This window comes from Micromys minutus (assembly GCF_963924665.1).
Source record: "Micromys minutus genome assembly, chromosome: 3".
Taxonomy (NCBI): domain Eukaryota; kingdom Metazoa; phylum Chordata; class Mammalia; order Rodentia; family Muridae; genus Micromys; species Micromys minutus.
Genome location: NC_137972.1, coordinates 40,810,206 through 40,831,778, shown reverse-complemented (window position 1 = coordinate 40,831,778; position 21,573 = coordinate 40,810,206).

Sequence of the window (21,573 nt, the reverse complement as noted above, 5' to 3'; positions counted from 1 at the left end):
TGTATGCTCTCTCTAGTTTCTTTATGGAAGCCCTCAGAAGTATGAGTTTTCTTCTCAGTACTGCTTTTATTGCATCACATAGCTTTGGGTATGTTGTGTTTTCATTTTCATTAATTTCTTGTAAATCCTTAATTTTGTTCATTTCTTTTTTGACCATGATATTATTGAATAGAGCATCATTAACTTTTCCTGTGTATATGTGCTTTTTGTTGTCTTTGCTGTTATTAAAGACAAGCCTTAGACCATGGTGATATAATAGGATGACTGGTAGTATTTCAATCTCTGATATCTATTGAGGCTTGTTTAGTGACCAATTATATGGTTAATTTTGGAGAATGTACTATATGGTGATGAGTAGAAAGTGTAGTCTTTTGTTTTAGGATGAAATTTTCTATAGATATATATTAATTCCAATAGGTTCATAACCTCTGCTAATATCACCGTGTCCTTCTTCAGTTTCTGTTTTTATTATATATCTATTGATGAGTGTGGTGTGTTGAGGTCTCCTACTATTATTGTGTGGGGTGCAACATATTTTTTGAGCTTTAGTAGGGTTTCTCTTATGAATATGGGTGCCCTTGTTTTTGGAGCATATATGTTAAGGATTGAGAGTTCCTTCTGACAATGTTTCCTTGTAATGAGTAAAAAGTGTCCTTCCTTATCTTTTTTGATAACTTTTGTTCAAAAATCTACTACATTCAATGTTAGAATGACCTCTCCAGCTTGCTTCTTGGGGCAGTTTGCTTGGAAGGTTTTTTTCCCAATTTTTTACTCTGAGATAATGTGTGTCTTTGTCTTTGATGTGAGTTTTCCGTATGCAGCAAAATGCTGGATTCTGTTTATGTATCTAAAGTGATAGCCTATATCTTTTTATTGGGGAATCAAGTCCATTTATATTCACAGATATTAAGGAATAGTGGTTGCTGTTTCCTGCTATTTTTTGCTTTTAGAGGTAGACTTGTGGCTGTGTTTCTTTCAACTTTTGGCTTTCTTGCTTATGTATTTTCTAGATTTTACTTGGATGTAATTTTCCTCCTTTTATTGGGTTTTTCACCTATAATTTGTTGTAGTGGTGGGTTTGTTGTCAAATATTTTGTAAATTTAGTTTTGTCCTGGAATATGTTGATCTCTCCATCTATCTTTACTGACAGTTTTGCTGAGTATAGCAGGTTAGGCTTACACTTGTGTTTTCTTAGATTCTGCATGATGTCTTTCCAGGATCTTCTAGCTTTCATAGTCTTCGTTGAGAAGTTGGGCGTGATTCTGATTGGTCTGACTTTATAAGCTACATGACCTTTTTCCCTTATTGCTTTTAATAATCCTTCTTTCCTTTGCGCACTTGGTGTTTTGACTATTATTTGTAGGGAGGAATTTCTTTTCTGGTCCACTCTATTTGGAGTTCTGTAGGCTTCTTTTATGCTCATGGCCATCTCATTCTTAAGGATATAGACATTTTCTCCTACAATTTTCTTGAAGTTATTTACTCTGCCTCTTAGTTGATATTCTTTGCCCTGTTCTATTACTATTATCCTTAGGTTTGGTCTTCTCATTGTGTTCTGGATCTCCTGAATATTTTGTTTTAGGAGCTTTTTGGCTTTTTCATCTTTTGAATGTTTTGTCTATGTTTTCCATGTTGTCTTCTGCTGCTGAGATTCTCTCTTCCATCTCTTGTAATTTGTTGGAGTTGCTTGCATCTGTGACTACTGATTTTATTTTGGGTTTTCTACCTCAAGGGTTGTCTCTTTTTGTGTTTTCTTTATTGTTTCCATTTCCATTTTAAATTCCTTCTTCAATTTCTTCATCTCTTTGGTTTTGTTGTTCTCTTGTTCTTTGATTTCTTTTAGTGTTTTTCTTGTTTCCTCTTTAAAAGCTTCTATTTCTTTGTGCTTTTCCTCCCGTTCTTGTTTAAGAATCTCTATCATTATCTTGAGGTATGATATCGGGTCTGAGTCTTCTTTTTCTGGAGTGTTTAGCATTCCACTGTTCGCTGTGATAAGAGAGCTGGGTTCTGGTGTAGCCAGGTTGTTTTGGTTTCCCTGGAGTAAGTTCTTACCTTTCCTATTGCCATCTCTTTGTCTGTGATTTTAAGTGGTCTTGTTGTTGGTGATTGTTTCCTGTCTCTCCCATGTACCTGGCCTGTGTCCCTGGATTTCTGCTGTTCCCAGTGGTAGCTGGTCTGAGCATTTGTTCTTCACACTGGGGCCCTCCAGGTGGAAACTGAGTCCCTATAGTAGAGTTTCTGCTCCCATGAACCAATATGGGGGGGAGGCAGCATGCTTTCTATCTTGCCCCAGACCTCTGTTTGTCCTGGCTACTCGTAGCACAGTCTCACAAGGCCTGAGTCCCTGGATCTCTGCTGTTCTCCATGGCAGGTAGTCTGAGCATTTGTTCAGCACCCAAAGAAACAGAGTCCTTATGGCAGAGTTCCTGCTCCCCGGAACCAATCAGTTGTGGTGGGTGGTGCTTTCCACGTGTTTGACCCAGACCTCTCTGCACCCCAGCTGCTTGCAGGGCAGTCTCACAAGTCCTGCATCCCTGGATCTCTGCTGCTCGCTTGCCAACTTTTTAAGAGGCAAAATTTCCACAAATAGGCTATCAAGACCAGAGCAACTCAGACTTCCCAGCAACAATTTGAGCATATGATAACCAATCCTTAGACTTTAAGGGATGAAATGACTTTAAACATATTATACATTAAGTAGATAAGTCAAACAAAATTAGAATGACTAGTATCAAAACTAACTTATTAAACCTTTTGTACCTGGAAGTATGAGCACATGAATGTTCTTATATGCTGCCTTAGTTATTTTTCTATTGTGTAGTGAATCATCATCACAAAAGCAGCTTATAAGTGAAAGCATTTTATTTTGACTATGGGTTTAGAGGCTTCCTGTCCATAATATCTGTATAAAGAAACAGGTAAGAAAGAACTCTCTTCTAGATCCACAAGTAAAACACATAGGGCACTGTGAATGTCAGAAATCTTTTAAAACATTATAGTCTTTCCTCAGTGGCATACCTCCTCCAAAATGTCAACATCACCTGATCCTTCCCAAATAGATATACAAATTGGAAACCAAGTATTTTAGCAGATGAGGCTATGTGAGTAATTCATATTCAACCAAATCCACCATTTTTGCTGTATTAATACATTAGAATTACATAGTAAATTTAAGAACCTAATCTGAAGAAAGACTCATGGGGAAAACAGTAAGTAATGTAGACCTGTTTTTTTCTTTTGTTGTTGTTGTTATTGTTGTTGTTGTTGTTTATAGCATTCAAACTCACCTATAACATTTTATATGTTTATGTTCTTTTATAAGTAGATATTAAGTAAAAACACATATTATAAATATATGCCTCTTCTCTCTTCAGAATTATCATTGTCCTATATCCCTGTTTATTTGATTTGTTGACCTTCCTTAGACAATGACTATCTCAGAGAAAATGTGTAGGTATGGTTCCTGCTGCTATGACATATCACCATGTACCAAAGCCAAATTTGATTGCGGAGGTACAGAATTAATGACACATGATATGTTTTTGTAAGCAGGATATGTGTGATTATTTTGTCAGTAGTAGGTGGGTGCAGAATAGTGCATGCAGAGAAAGTGTGGAAGGAATCTGATAATGTGTTTATAAAAGATGTGTATGTCATATATGTGAGCAATGTACCATAGCTCTCTGATGACTTCTAGTTTAGTAACAGAGGCCTGTCATCTTTCATCTGGGAAGAAGATTATGGTACCTGCCGTTATCCTGGAATCTGGGGATCCACCCATGGGAGTTTGTTAGAGACTTACAGATTCAAAGGCAGTCTCTTTCTATATAGTATCTAGTCTCTTTCTGCAGCTGCAGGGATTTCAGAACAAATTATGACAGTGAAGATAAAAAGGATTGCCAATGAATTTAACAAGAACTACTTCTGATCTAGAGTTTAATAGGTACCAAAGCAAGAATTAACCTGTTCTGTGCAGCATAGATGTAAAACAGGAATTCATCATGTGTTAATGAGTAGAGTATGTTATAAAGGCAAGAACATTATTAAGTTAGAAGAGTTCTGATTCCCCTAGTTCCCACTTAGGAATGCCAAGTACCATATTTTCTTATTCCCAACTCATATAAACTTATGCTCAGAAGCAATTTTAATTTCAATTAAGCTCTATAGATGCATATTCAAACAGAGATATATGATGCTAATATCTAAGTAGATACAATTCTTATTCAAGGTTGCTTACAATTTTGGTTAAATACTTACTTAAGAAATTAAACAATACTTTACCCCTTTGATGATGACAGCAAAATAATCTTTGTTTTTCTGTACATATTATTTTATACCTTGAGAATATAAGTGTTGGACATTTTAAATTTTATTATTAAACTATAGTTTACAATCTTTGTGGTCTTTCAGGTGAGGTTTTGTGGCAAGATCTTACTAAACCTGTGCAGCATATAGCTTTCTAAATAGTTCTGGCTGGTTTCAAATTTCTGAAAAACACCCTGTTTCAGCATTTCAGGGGTTGGTTTCACAAGTGGTGGCCATCATATCAGCAACAGTTTGGTTGGGATATATTGGGGCTTTTTTGATCTTTTAAACATAACTGTTTTCTCAAGGAATGCACAACCATTTCATCCCTTTGGGAATCACACATTTCAAAGTGAACTTGTATGCACAAATTAATACTAAGTAAGTGTCTATTTCATAGTCCATGTGTTTTTGTCTACTAAAAATGGGGGAGGCCTTTCCTACTCAGACAGACTATTAGCTATTTTACTCACATAGGATACCACATCCTGAAACTTATCATAAGATCCACTGCACCCAGACTATCTGGCACTCCAACCCAAAGGCATCCCAAGAGATCCACTGCACTCAGGGCAATGGAGCAACCAATATCACAGTCTGAAGACCTTCCTGCAAACTATGTGGCATGCAGGGAAACTAACCCAACAGACTGGAGCTGTCCTGCACATGGGTAACAGAAAACATAGTCCCTAGATACCCCCCCCCCCGGGAAAGATCTATGAACTCATTGCACAAGGGGAGATTTCTATACAAAACTCCAATGGATCGTGATCTAAGATCAATAATTAATAAATGAAACCTGATGAAACTAGAATGTTTCTGTAAGGCAAAGAATATAGTCAATAAGACAAATCAACAACCTAAATACTGGGAAAAATCATAAATATATTCTCAATTGGTGAGTGCAGTATCATCTTAAGAAACATTTTATTTTTTTTATATGAGCACATTCAAAAATATACTTACTGCAAGGTCATGATAAAGCTCTGGCCAGAAACCCAATGAGTTGAATTTTGATTTAGATTTTAGAAGTTTCCAAAAACATTATAAATATATTTTTATTGTTTTGTTTCATGTATAATAGCTTTTTGCCAGATGTAATTGTCATCTCAAAGGCCTATTGCTGAATAAATTAATCCTTTCTTCTTTCTAAAATCTGAAATCTGGTTGACAGGTTCAACTTTGCTTTTCTGGTTCAAACCTGTGTCTTCTGTTCAAGCAGAATGATACAATCTGGCTTTTTTTTGGTATATATATATATATATATATATATATATATATATATATATATATATATATTAGCTATTGCTCTGCTTTGCCTCAAAAACTCTAGCAATTTGTTATAATCATGCTCCTTCTTGTTGTCTTCAGCTGCCTTTTCTGACCTGCTCTACACTTCATGAACTCATGTCAAATTCAACTCTATAGTACTGCACTAACTGCCCTCACTCCCAGCTGACTGACTCTCTCTACACAGTTATATAAAAGATACTTTTTTTCTGTGTTGTTCTCATCAGAATTGGGATTCTCCTATCTCTGACTCATTCTGTCAAATCTTTTTCGAATTTGTCAATTTTTCTGCCCCTCAATTAGCTGTTATTTTGAAACATGGCTGTTTCCTTCTACAAACTAATTACCTTCACTAAACAACATCCAATAGAGGGCTAATATCCAAAATATATAAAGAACTTAAGAATCTAGCCACCAAAAAAATGGGGTATAGAATTAAACTGAGAATTCACAACAGAGAAATTTCTACAAGCACCTAATGAAATGTTCAAAGTCCTTAGCAATCAAAGAAATGCTCATCAAAATGACCCTGAGATTCCACCTTACACTGATAAGAATTGATAAGAACAAAACCTTAGGTGACAAGACATGTTGTCAAGGAAGTAGAGAAAGAGGAACACTACTGTATTGCTGGTGGGATTGCAAATTGGTATGACCACTTTGGAAATTAATTTAGAAATTTTTACAAAAATTGGAAATAGTTCTACTTAAATACCCAGCTATACCATACTTGGGCCTATACCCAAAAAATTTCCAAACATATCATAGAGGCACATGTTCCACTGTGTTCATAATAGCCTTGCAGTGATAGGCAGAAGCTAGAAACCCAGTTGTCCCATAACAACAAAAAAAAAAATAATAATACAGAAAATGTGGTTTATTTCCACAGTGGAGTACTACTCAGCTATTAAAAATAAGGATATTCTGGGTTTTGTAGGCAAATGAATGGAACTAGAATATTTCACCCTGAGTGAGTTAATTTAGACACAAAATGACATACGTGGTATAAGTTCACTAATAAGTAGATATTAGCCTTTCTCATCCAAAAAAGGGTAAAATAGACAAGATACAGTCTCCAGAATTCAAAAAATGTCAACAAGCTGAAGGGCCCAAGTTAATATGCTTCAATCTCACTTGGGATGGAGAAGAAAACAATTCCAAAGGGGAAGTGGGATCTGAAAGTAAAAGCAAGCATTGGGGGTGGGGTGAAGAGAGGAACATGATATGATATGGGGTAGGGAAAAAGGACTAAGCCCCAAGGACCAGCAGAAGGAATAGAAATAGGCAACCTTGAGAAGTAGGAGGTTAGGGTGACCTCCAGAATATACCAGAAACCTGGGAGGTGAAAGACTCAGGGCCCAATTGGGGGGACTTTAGATGAAATGCCCTACAGTGGGAGAGGGAAATTGTGAAGCTGTCAAGCACCAAAAGGGGGAATCAAGTGAAGAATAGGGTGGCCATCCCAGAGTCAAAATTCTTTGCCCATAAATTTTCCTGTCTGAAAGAACTGCAGGGATGGAAATAGAGAGAAAGAAACCTGAGAAAAATAAAGTCCAGTGACAGGCCAAAGTTGGATCCAACTCAAGTGGAGGTCCCAAGGCCTGCCACTATTACTGAGGCTACAGAACACTCACAAAAAGAGACCTATCATGACTTCTCTCTGAAAAATCCAAAAAACAGATGAAAATGTCATATGAAGAAATTTACACCCAACCAACAACATAAGCTGCTGACTCCTTTGGTTGAATTATGAAAAAGCTAGAAGAAGCTGAGGAGGAAGATGACCCTACAGGAGGACCAGCAGTCTCAATTAATGGGAAACCATGAAATCTCTGACACTAGATCACCAACCACAGCATACACAAGCTGATATGAGGCCCCCAACACATATATAGCAAAGGACTACCAGGTTTGGGTTCAGTTATAGAAGATGCACCTAACCGTCCAGAGACAGAGGCCCTGAGATTTTAAAGATCTAATGAGGTTGGTTGTAGAGGTGAAGGGTGGGGTTGGGAGCAGCCTCGTAGAGAAAGGGGCAAAGAGGAGGTATGGGACATGGAACAATAGGTAGAGGGTGGACCAGGAGGGGAATAAAATTTGGAGTGGAAAAAAAAGATTAAATGAAAATAAAAAGGAATAGGGAGAGATCATGGTCACTTAACAATGTTTCACATTTACTCTGATCATGAAACTGAATCATAAGATTTTTCTGATATCTGACACATCCTGAGAATGCCAACAAGTTATAGTAGTGACCCAAGCCTGATATGAATAAAAAAACAATTTCTGAAGAGTAAATAGGTATGCTAAGGTAAATGATACTTTACAATTTTTTTTCAAACACTATAGATTATCTCCACCATATTGTGCATGTTAGTTCTTTCATTATAAAACCCTATGTTAACAAAAATGTGGAGGTATGTTTCACATAATTGTATAACCTGAAAATGTTGACATCAATCTTGGAGCCAGTCAACAGAGTCTAGTACCCAAGACTTGTAGTCTCCTGGAAGTTGGATGTCATTTGTCATGTTGACTTTTTGGGGGTGTAGAGGCCCAGGAGGCTGTTTTCAGAAAACCTAAAATATACTGTTTGCTGAGTTTGCTTTATGTGCTCAACTTTAGTAAATTTGACCTATGCAGTTTTCTAAGATAGTCACCAATCTAAAGTTAAGAAATTTCTCAGGATATTTTTATTCCAAAATTGAATTTTATATGATTTCATTTTTTTCATTCTTAAACGAACAATATGAACTCAAAATAAACTCATTCAGCGAGACAAGAAACTTCTAGAATTTTTCGAACTGCTGGTTGGAGTGAGGTGTTCTATCTTATTCAATTATTATCAAGATCTAATAGTTAATTTTCTTGGTATTTTACATTTTGTGGTGGAGTGTTCAAAAGTAATATATTATCAAACTTTGTGATTGTTTGCCTTAATATTTATAGAAGGCTATTGCTTGTCAAGCATGTCACTTATTTCCAGTAGATCATCATTCCTAATTGATGTCACATTTTAATGAATATCACATCTAATTGTGAGGAACACATTTGAGAAAGGAGAAGGTGGGAGCTCTTTTGTATTGCTGCAATATTCTCTTCTGAAACTATAACATTTTTCTATTAGACCAATGTCAAAATAATCATCTGTGTTCATTCTGCCTTGAGCAATAATCTGTACATCATTTCTCTAAGAAATCTTCAAGCTTGTTGGAAACTCTGAGTAGATTTTAATTGTGTTCCCATTAAAACTGGCTGATATTAATGCAATGTTTTTATGCCCAAGATAGTTTTAAAAAATGATTTGACATATGTGTCATCCCCAGAATGCTGAGCTAAGAACGCTGAATGTACTTCATACCAAACCACTTTCCATACAGGTTTACTAATCAGGAAAAAGGATGATAGCTTATTAATAAATAAACATGTGCTTAATATTTAAACAGCCATATCCCTGCAGTTGTTAAGCTGAGTTTAAAATGTGGTGAAAGAGCAGCCAATTTACTGATGACTGTCCATCTCACAAGTGCCTTCTGAAGCTCAAAGCAGTGACTTAATGCCACCGAACCATCTGGCACAATGTTGTTTATAATCAAGACCAACTATAATCTGAAACCTTCCTCATTTCCTTTCAACCATGTGGACATATACAATATGATTCATGAATGTTTTTGTTACACATTCTCATTTTCCTTTGTTAAAACTAAAGCTCCAGATACCATTTTCCTGATAATGCAAAATATGAACATAGTGTTGGATTCAAACTCTGTTATGAAAAGTGTGTCTTTCCCAAGTAATCTTTGGATTACAAAGAATACAGTTTGTACAAAGGGATTGTGTGTTTGTGGGCACTGAAAATGTTGACATGTAATACTTTACCACATGGTTCTACTTCTCCTTTGTGAAGACTTTCTACATTGTTCTAACATTCCACATGTTAAATTCACTCAATAATAAAGCAGTTTACACTGATGTAGTTATGTTCACAAGGAGAGTTAACTACTTTCTGTTATGCCTGGAAACTTCACTGACTATAAACTAGAGTTACAAAATTTCATCTTATAATATTTTTTCTGACATTTCTGCCCAAAACATATTTTGAAGAGTTTATTATTATCATTAAAAGTAATAGACACTTTTAAATAAACTTTATTTTATTCAAACCTTACCCATTCTTCTGTGAGATTTAGGTATTCTTGATAGAAATATGATTTGGAGCAATCACATACATTTAAGCCTTGACATCAGAAGTTTGTCATTATAGACTGATCCATCTTTAAAGTGGCTATTTCCTGAAAATATACAATGGGCTTAAAAGAAAGATATTTGAGCTTCATACAAGGGGCCATTGAATCAGTAACTGGGAATTCAGTTGCCATCAGAAAGATGAATATGGTTCAAATTTTAATTCTTGTTACCCTTTAAGGCCCTTTGTCATATAATAAATGGCAGAGAAAAATTAACTGGATATTTTTGCTTTCTTAATTCCATAAATCAAAACATCAAATTATGATATATTTCAAAGAAAATAATAGCTAGCAGAGATCTTAAAGCATATAATTCATCAGCAAAATGATGTATTAAGATACCATCACAATGGCTATCCTGTGTCTCCTCTGTCATATTGGGACCCACTTCTGAAAACTAATGTTAATGTTCCTTATTTCTAACCATATTAATTATCATCTTATTTTGTGCCTGATTTTTGAGGAAATTCCTTACATTTTTTCCCAGTTCCTGATCTCAGATTATGCCCTTTGTTCTCTTCTTGGACATGAGGGAAGATCTTAAACTATTCTGTACAACTTCTATAAAATTTTACTCCTAATTACTCTATAAGACATGACTATGTTGGAGCTTGTAAATGTGTGCATAACTATTTCTTTACAAACAAGAAAGTCATTTATATACAGCCAAGGTAAGAACTTCTTTAGGAAGATCATAATTTATCTGTCCTGATCTAAATATTGCATTCATAATGACAGAGCAAGGTCATATAAAATGAACTTTAAATGTCTCTTCTATGAAGTTTTTAACTGTGACTTTAGCAAAACACCAAGATTCTCATGTTCTCTGGTCTTCACCCAATAGGTGATACTGAGCTCAGTGGTTGTCGGGTTTGGTTTTGTTTTGGTTTTTTTTTTTTTTTTTTGCTACATGAACTTGAGCCCAGTACAATTCAGGATATTCCATAAAGAGTCATTTCAATGCTGTCTGTGTTGCCCACAGTAAACATTTCTATAGGTGCATTCCACACACATTTATTTTGTATTTACTAGTTGTATTTTAAAATTAGACAGCAACATATCCAAGAAAAAATATTAGCCTCAACATAAATAGTTCTTTACTCAAATTGTAAGTTTGAGATAATGGGCAAATTTTATACATGCAGTGATTTCTTTTTTTGGCTTCATGTCTTTCTCTGAGGATATCTTAAGAAATTTTATTTTCAACTTATTCCAATATTATAAAAATAGAACTTCTGTAGTACTCATTTGTATCTGAACATTAGGGAAATACCTTAAACGATTAAATTGCGTTTTCAACCAATAAATCTGGAAAGTTTCATTGTTTCTAAAACCACTGTGGACACAAATGAAAAGCACTTATGTCATATTTTCATTTTCTTTTTCCTTCTGGGAATGCTTGTCCCAGAGGCTGCAAAATATTAAGTTGCTGAGAAAAATCCAATATATGCTAATATATTTTCATGTGTTAATGGTGTTTTAAGCTTTGTTCTCTATGCCAATTGTATGTGTTCTATACACCATTCTGTGTCAATATATTGATACTGTGTACACCTAAGTCAATTTAGTGCATCAGAAAGCACATGTATCCTTTTTGGAGTCATTTGAAGACGTACTGTAGAGCAAGGAGTGGGAAAGATGTGGAATATACCTTAGAATATGGATAAAACCAGGTCAGGTTATTGTTTCTTGTCCTTTTAGCTAAAATAAAGTAAAGAGACCCATAGAGGTATGGCCCTGGGAAGATGAGAAACATTTGAGGAAATGCAAAATGAGAACGGGAGCATAGCTCATTTCTGAAACTTCTTTGCCAGATCCATGATTCTTCTGTAAATAAGTTGTCTAGGAGCAATCATTCCTTGAACAACAAAGGACTTTCACAAATAACCATTCATTTTCCAATCATTGGCCATAAATCCATAGTAACTTGGGCTCTACATACTGTAGAGTAGCAAAATAATGATGTTAATATCTCTTTAAGATATTTATTGGTTTATTTTTAAATGTTTTAAATTAAAATGTCACCATTTGCAGATGAAATGATAGGAAACTTAAGTGACCCCAAAAATCCCCCAGAGAACTTCTACAGCTGATAAACAACTTCAGCACAGTGGCTGGATATAAAATTAACTCAAACAAATCAGTAGACATTCCATCAATGGATAAACTGGCTGAAAACAAAATTAGGAAAATAACACCCTCCATAATAGTCACAAATACTATAAAATACCTTGGTATGACTCTAACCTAGCAAGTAAAAGTTCTGTATTATAAGAACTTCAAATCTCTGAAGAAAAAAATTAAAAAAAAAAAAAAACAAAAAAAAAAAAAACAAAAACTCAGACTATGGAAAAATCTCCAATGCTCATGGATTGGAAGTATCAACATAGAAAAAATGGCTATCTTGACAAAACCAATCTAGAGATTCAATGCAATCCCTATCAAAATTCCAACTTAATTCATTATAAAGGTAGAAGGAGCAATTTGCAAATTCATTTGGAATAGCAAAAAGAAAACCCAGGATAACAAAAATTATTCTCAAAATAAAAGTACTTTTAGGAGAAACACCGTCTCTGATCTCAAGATATATTGCAGAGCAATAGTGACAGTGATAAAAACTGCATGGTACTGATACAGAGACAGGCAAGTAAATCAATGGAATAGAAGACAAGGAAATAAACTGACACACCTATGGGCACTTGATCTGTGACAAAGACGCTAAAACCATCAGAGGAAAAAAGATAGTATTTTCAACAAATGGTGCTGGTCCACTGCCATTCACCATGTAGAAGTATGTAAATCAATCCATTCTAATCGCCCTGTACCATACACAAGTCCAGTTGGATCAAAGACACCCACATAAAATCAGGTACACTGAAACTAATAAAAGAGAAGGTGGGGACAAGCCTCAAACACATGGGCACTGGGGAAAATGCTCTAAGATCAAGAATCAACAAATGAGACCTTATAAAATTACAATGCTTCTTTATGCCAAAGAAAACTGTCCTTAGTACAAAATGGCAACCAACAGATTTTGGAAATTATCTTTACCACCCTACATCTGATAGAGAGCTAATATTCAATATATACAAAGAATTTAAGAAGTTAGTCTCCAGAGAATCAAATAACTCTATTAAGAAAAGAGGAGAGGCAGAACGAAATAAAGACTTTTCCACTGAGAAATATTGAATGGTCGAGAAGCACTGATAAGTAGATATTAGCCCAAAGGTTGTATTACCCAAGATACAATTCACAGACCACATGAAGCTCTAGAAGAAGGAAGACCAAAGTGCAGATGCTTCAGTACTTCTTGGGGGGGAGGAGATCTTCACAGGAGGAAATATGGAGACAAAGTTTGGAGCAGAGACTGAAGAAAGGCCATCCACTCAATGGTCAGGAATATTTCCTGTTCTTGCAGAGGACTCAAGTTCAGTTCCTAACATTCATATTTGGTGCTACACAACTGGCTATAAGTTCAGTTCCAAGGTATCCAATGCCCTCTGATTTCCACAGATCCCTTCACATCCATTGTGTTTGTAAATTTTCATAGGTACTTGCGCATACACATTCATGCACGTGCACATACACACACACACAATAAATAAATAATAAAATTAAATAACTGTGGAGTCAAGAAGGTGTACTAACAATATGGCTAAATTAAGATCAAAGCAACAAAGGCAATGAGTCAAATAAAAAACTTGAGTCTTCAGTTAAAAACTTACTGAGTCAGAGGAAGCAATAAATGTCAAGACTTGAAGTGAGTTTAGTATCAGTATTTCCTAGGATCAGAAATAAAGCTCATGTTACAGGCAAGCAATAACCATATGGCCAATGATTCTGAGATGATACAAAAGAAAAATATAAATCACACAAAGAAGGTCACATTCTGCCTCTACCAGATACCAGACCTCAGATATGAAACAAAATAAATGAACACCTGGACCCTCAGTGTTTTCTTTAAAAAAATAAAATAAAATAAAGAAGAATAAAAAGAAAAAGAAAGGCCATCCAGCAACTATCCCACCTAGAGATCAAGTCTATGTACAGCCACCAAACCCAGACATTTTTGCTAATGTCAAGAAGTACATACTGTCAGGAGCCTAACTGTCTCCTGAGAGGCTCTGCCAGATCATGACAACATTGAGGCGAATGCTCACAGCCAACGATTGAACCGAAAACAAGGTTCTCAGTGGAGGAGTTAGAAAAAAGATTGAAGAGCTGAAGAAATTTGCAATCCCATAAGAACAATATCAACCAACCAGAGCTCACAGCAACTAAACCATTATCCAAAGTGCACACATGGTCAGACCCATGGCTCGAGCTGGATATGCAGCAGAGAACTGCCTTGTTGGGCATCAGTAGGAAGAGTAACTCTTGGCCCTGCCAAGGTTCAATGCCCCAGTGTAGTGGAATGTCAGGGCAGGGATACAGAAAGGGTTAGGTGTGTCTGGGAGTCCCCTCATAGAAGGGGATTAGGAGATAGGAAATAGGGGAGTTATGGAGGGAAAACCTGGGGAAAGGATGACATTTAAGATATAAATAAAACATAGCCAAAAAAGAAAGAAAATCAAATAATATAAAATAAAATTACAACAATTCCTCTCTTTTTCACCTTGTATTCTACCTTTCTACCCTCTCTGAACTTCATAATATGATTTAAAGATGATAGGTTGTTAATTTTTAAATAATCTCTCTTAGAAATGCATGTGTAAATAAAACTAAAAAACAACAGTATCAATGTAGATATTAATGTAGAAAGGATAAAACTGAATATTATCCCTCCATCAGACAAATAACTAAAGGTATTAAGTGCTGAAGAAAAACTGGCCACAAAAAAAGGACAAATTTCACTATTGGTTTGAAAAATATCTAGGATCCCTCTGTCCATAGCCTCCTCAAACCCATGTAACTGTCCTACACACACACACACACACACACATACACACACACACACACACAGACACACACACACACACACACACACACACACACACAGAGAGACACACACAAACACAAACACACACCATCTGTCCAAATCAGAATGCCCAGAATTATCAAATTTTTTTGTTTGTTTGATTTTTATAAATACTACATTGATAAAAAAAAAAAAAAACACAAATAGGGCTTAGGATATAACTAGTTGTGCAAAGTGCTCACTCTTCAAGACTGAGATGAATTTTTATTCCTAAAAAGCTGGGCAGTGCATGCGTGTAACCCCAACATTGATGTGCAAGAACAGCAAAGTAGCTGGGAAGTCTTTGGGGAAAAACTCCTTTCAGAAGATGGGTAAAAGGCAACAAAGAAAGACATTGTGACATTAACAGCTGTCCTCCATGTACTAGTATGCACATATAGAGAGAGGACAGAAGAGAGAGCACAGATAATAGAGAGAGGTGAGAGGAGAATGAGAGGAAGAGAGAAGGGGAGGGACAGAGACCAACACAGCAGCAAAAGATGAAAGGGAAAGGAAGAAACATTTTTCAAAAGAAGGACTGAAGGAAGAACTGGCAAGCACATACAAGAACCCCCCCCCCTTTTTTTCTGAGGAAACTTGAAGGGGATTGCAGCAAATAGTATCTGGGTTTAAGAAGAAACATAGGAGGAATCCTGATCACTGAAATAGTGTACTTATATAAGTGGCTTATTTATGACCTGGTCCTGAAACATACCCTGTTTTTATGATGGACACAATCCTTATAAAGCCTCTTTAATTTGTATCTTTTTATCAGAAATGCTTTTCTGTGCAGTAACTTCAGGACATGTAAAAATACCGGAATGCCTGAAAACTGCTGTACTCAATGCAAAGGATCCAGGAGGCAGACTAACCAGCCTTTAGATTTCTGATTCTGGTAATATGAGAAGGTACATTAATATGGAAGTTAAAATACATGGGTACCTCCCGCACCTCAAACACAGTAATCTCTTTATTCCCTGTAATTGAGAAGGAAGACTTTGAACCTTCCTGTGTGTTCCACTTCCTTTCTGTGATAAATTCTATAGGAACAACTGTGTCAATTTGCCTATTTCCAAATATATTACATATGTTGATGTTCCTGACTACTTACTGCATGACTATATGCAAGCAGAGACAGACAGAATTGATTGCTCTGGGGTAATAAAATATACAATATTTTTGGTAAATAGCTCCCTAAAGAATACTGTGCTGTAGCTGTATTTGTAAACTAATGGTTTTATAAATAATATAAATGCATTTCTCAGTAATATCAAACCTCTGCTGTGTGATGGTACTGATCACACTTTTCAGAATGTTACTGAATGGCAGTGAGTGGCTTGTTGGGAGAGGGAGCACCTTCATGGAGGCAAGGGGCATGGGAGTGGGAGGAAATGGGATAAATTTTGAAATCAAAATCCAGAGAATAATGAATAAAAAATGATACATGCTTGATTTATACTTGTGATTTGACCCTCTAAATGTACCTTTTAAATATTAGCTTGTATTCTGTGAGAATGGCCTGCATGGACACCATGCATTTTAATCTGATGCACCCAAACTCTGCTCTTCAACTCCTTTTAGACCACCTCTTACTACAAATTCTTCCTATAGTCATGTCCTGTAGTGATGTACACGTGTGCACATATATAGGAATATATACTGAAGCATTAAAATAAAACAACAAACAAAGCAAAAAACACAGAGGCCACATCTGTGAAGAAACTTTTCCCTGTTCTTCAGCAGACACCAACTGTCAATGGGTCTTCAGCTAGGTGTGCAAACTCTACAATTCATAGGGACTTTTATTGACTTAATCTCCTGTAGGTTTAGTGAAGGTGACTGTACTTACAGTGAGTTTGTCAGTACAAGGGTCTTTTGATGTCTAAAAGACACACTTTTGTAGCACCTCTTCCCCAAACCTCTATGACATTTTGAAGGAATAAGCCACTGCACTACAAGCAAAGCAAGCCATTACTGGTAGCTGACCATAAATTAAAATGATTAAAAAATAAACACAAGCAGCTCTGATAAAATCAGACAAGTTGCAGCCAATTCTGAAGTGTTAATTTTGTTATGTCCTTGCTATTCTAGACATTTTTTATATAAGAAATAATAAAAAAAGTGTGTAACCTAAAAGGGACAGCAATTCTCCTACCTATTCCCACTCCTTTGTCCTTCCTAATTATATTTGGAATTAATTAAATATTTAAGATTACATTCCCAGAGCACACATTCTTTGTGGGAACCTATCATAGACTTTCTGTACAGTAAGACACGACAAATGTTTGAACATTTCTGTACATCAAAGATTATTTACACATAAGTAATTAAGAAGTTACAGCCTTTCCTATCCTTCAAAAAGCCTTTAGCTTAGTAGAGAAATAACACCTAAGTGCTTTATAAACACATACTTTGAAAATAATTCTAGTCTTACAAAAAGATAGAGAAAGATGTAAATGTAAAATCAACCTAATTCACAGAAACAAGTCAGCATTTGCTATGTTTGCATTAGTGACACCATGTGAAAAAATATGCTAGAAATTCTGAATAGACCAAGATTGCCCCAGATTTACTTATTGCACAGCTGCCTTCAAATCCACGGTTTAATTTTATCTTTTTCACCCTTTTAGCATCAAATCCTGGGAATCTTCAGTTCAGACACCTTTGCAGGTGCTCTACAAAAGTAACCTTTCAATCAGATTAACTGCCAGACTGTGACATTTGATGTGTCATAATGTAAGGCTTTGTGAATTTTAAAAGGTTCAGCAGATGAAGCTGAGATACAGCCAAGAGTTCTTAAGATATAAATTAAAGACTTACTATTAAAAGGTATTCTATACAATGAAATGACATACCAATGGGGGAGTGTCACAAGGGACTTAGGGACATGGTGGCCTACAAACAGCACAAAGGAGGATGATGCAGTATGAAGAGGACTAGCCTGTGCTATATGAGACTTGTCTCAAAACAATGATGTATTTCATGGCGGGCCCTGTGGCTACTCTACTCAAAGCATGCCCTGAGAGAAAGAAATTGCACAAACATCCCAGGGAAGTTTTTCCAAGTTAAAAAAAAAATTCAATAATAATAGAATTTTCAATGGCTGCTTGGAAACATGTGTGTATCTACCTTCTTAGGTGACATTTTTATATTAATTTTATTCTAATTAATCATCTTGGTTTTTGTGAAGAAGCTATGATGCGGGGAATTTAATTAGCTCCATAGGGATGATAAGCAGGAGGAGCAGAAAATGGCTCCTCCTCTGTTCCTCTGCCATCTTCAGTCTTGAAACAAATGTTCTCCAGTTTTCCTGACAGAGAGATTCTCGTGTAGATTGTGATAAAGTGCATGTAAATTAGGCTTGGAGGTTTGAATTTGCTTGGGTAATTTCTAAAGCACTGTCAACTCTATATGAAGAACTCTAAGCAAGCAAGGTTGGTGCTAAAAAGTTTTCCAGACACTGGCATCAAATCATCAGTAGAAACAAGGCAAATGGTGAAATTGAGTACAGAAATTTGTGAGGTAGGCATCACTGGCTGCATTAGATGATTGTTTAGTTTCTTTAGATACTACATACATACATACATACATACATACATACATACATACATACATACATATATATATATATATATATATATATATATATATAATACTATCTTTCCATCTTTACAGCAGTCTTTAGTTTGCTGTTGCATAGAATATACAGTTAAAGAGATTTCCATGAAATAGGTATGAACTTCTATCATTTTCTGGATACTCTGTTATTTCTCATTGTACAAACTTGAGAGATACAGTGCATTGATGTAACAAATAAATCAAATATGATCAACCTAAAATAGAACGATATAAAAAGAAATAATGGTTTTTTAACATTTAACATACTTAGAAGATCAAATTTAGTAACAAATTATGAAGAAAATTAAGCACTCTAAATAAAAGAAATGACGTCCAAATTTGATTTTTTATGCTAATTATGGTTTGTCTTTCCCATATTAACTTATTCAAACTACCACATCATGCTAATTATCATCAAACAAAAGCATTTATAATGTAAATACTTACTTAGAAATGTTAACTCTCCTAGTGAGAACCATTAGCTATTGTACAAATGATAGAATTAGAAAAAGAAAATTTTATGACAGGAAAGATAATACATAACCAAGTGTGTTGATTTCTATGCAGGCAGATCACTGGGAGTTCAAAGCCATCCTGGACTACACAGTGATTTATAATACAACCAGGGAAATATGCTGAGATCCTGTCTCAAAAACAAACAAACAAAGAAACAAATAGAAACTAAGAAAGACAATATATCATTTAAAATTAGAAATAAAAATATTAAATATGTAATTAAATGTTAATAAAGGTTGTAAAATGTCAGAAGATACATTCTCTTTTCAAACAGAGTCCTATTTACATTTTGGTGAATTTTGAACATTGAGTACACCCTCGCGAAAATGAAAGAAAAATAGTAATGTCTTATACACTGAGCTACATCTCAAGCGCCAACATATTTTAACTGTTTTTTAAAAAGAGATCTCAGTTTTCTTTCAATGTTAGTGTTCTTACAACATTAAGTTTGTCTTTTGATAACATTTCATAACTATTTTATGTTTTATTTGTTAATTCTATTTTTTATCTTATTTATAATGAGACATTTTGCTAATATAAATAATAATTAAGTGGATATTTATGCAACATTTCCTTCATGTCCCTCTTTTTATTGGTAATTCCTAATATTTACTCTTGTCTCAAATGGTATATGAATTTTCAACATTAAATAAAATAAATATTTGATTCTCTTCTTTACTGAATTGCTAGAAGCTACTAGGAAAACGTGGCAAAAGTAAACATCAATAAATAATACATGAAATAATATAAACCAAATAATGTTAGATATATGAATATATATTCATTTTTGGTGATATTTGCAGACAGGGCCTTTGTGTATTTAATAATACAGCATAACCATGTGTATGATAGGACATGTGTAAAGTCAGAGTTTCTAGATAGGTTTGGATTTTCTTGAATCTCTAGTTATTATCTTATGTTGGGCAAATTACCAATACGACTTAGTTTCAAATTTCTCATGTATAATGTGACTCTCAGCCTATTGCTGCAATGTGATGGGCAACTAAAAATGATACTTATTTTACTTATGTAATTATAATAAGGATTGAAAAAAAGTATTTAAGTATGTACTTCCCAAACGAATGATATATTCTATAAAGTATATTCAGATATTTGGATCACTATGAAAAAGTTCTTGGACCAAACCCTACTATTTGTCATTATTATTATTATTATTATTATTATTGTTGTTGTTGTTGTTGTTGTTGTTGTTGTTGTTGTTATTTTATACATTTGCTTAACATCCACATCTTACCTCCTTCCAGTGCCCCTTTCCCATAGTTCCTTATCCTATTTCTCCTTCCCTTTGCCTCTGAGAGGTTACTCCCCAGCAGGCATCCCTCTTCTCTGTAGCCTCAATCTCTCCAGAATTAGGCACATCTGCACTGAGGCAGACCAAGCAGTTCTATAGTATATATGGGACAGGGGCATAGCACTACCCTCTGTGTTTTGTCTGGTTGGTGACTCAGCCTCTGGGAATTCCCTGGGGTCCATGTTATTTGAGAATGCTGATCTTCCTATCAGGTTGCCCCCCCACTTCAGCTTCTTCAATCCTTCCTCTAATTTAACCAACAGACTTCAGTCCAATTGTTGGGTGGAAGTATCTGCATCTGACTCAGTCAGCTACTTGTGGGGGAGGGGAGCTCTTGGAAAGTAGTCATGCTAGGCTCCTGTCTGTATGCATATTATAGCATTGAGATACCAAATATTTTTAATTTTAGATACCATTTTTATAGAACCTGACCTAAGTTTAAACTCAGGTAAACTAACAGGATGGTACCTAGCATTAGGTTCCAAGTTGACTCCCAATAAAATCCAAGCCCAGCTTCAGTCTCTAAGCTAATCCCCAACAAGACTAACATTTGCAGATTACACCCTCAACAAGACCAGTGGCTCCAAGTTATTTACCCAACAAATCTGCATCCCCAGGCTACAAGCCCACCCCCTTCCTTAGGACCACCAATGCAGACGGAAGCAGAAATTAAGCTTAGGATATGACTCCCAACACCAGTCAATTATGTTAAATGCCACAACAGCATTCTAATTAGATGCTTGCACACCAACGTCTTACTTGCTGCTTACCAGAAGGTCTTGCCCCTATAGACATTCAGGGCTCCACCACCACTAAAACTGTCCTGTATGAAAATGGCGCATTAGGGAGTGAGGGATTGAGCTAACTTGAATAGAATAATGTTAGTTGCATCAGATAGGCTCCTGTCTAGTTTTGTGGGGATCACTAACATTTCCCTGTCACTAAAGCATCAGTAACAGTGTCAGATATTGGGGTCTCAACCCTCCCCTCATAAGATGAATCCCAAGTTGCGTTGGTCATTGGACCACCTTTTTCCTAGTCTCTTCCTCATTTTTGACCCTGTAGTTCTTTTAGACAGTAACAATTCTGGATCAGAAATTTTGCCTGTCAGTTGTCATCCCTAACTCCCAACTTGAGGGCCTATCTATCTACTGAAGGTGAAATCTTTGAGTTCTTCCCATTGTTGGGCTTTTTGGCTAAGGTCAATCCCATTGAGTCCTGAGACTTATGTTCCAAATGCTTTCTAGAGGGTTCCCCCACCGCCCACCCCAAAGGTTACATATTTTATTTTCTTCTGCTGGCACTCTGGGCTTCTGCTCCTTCTGCT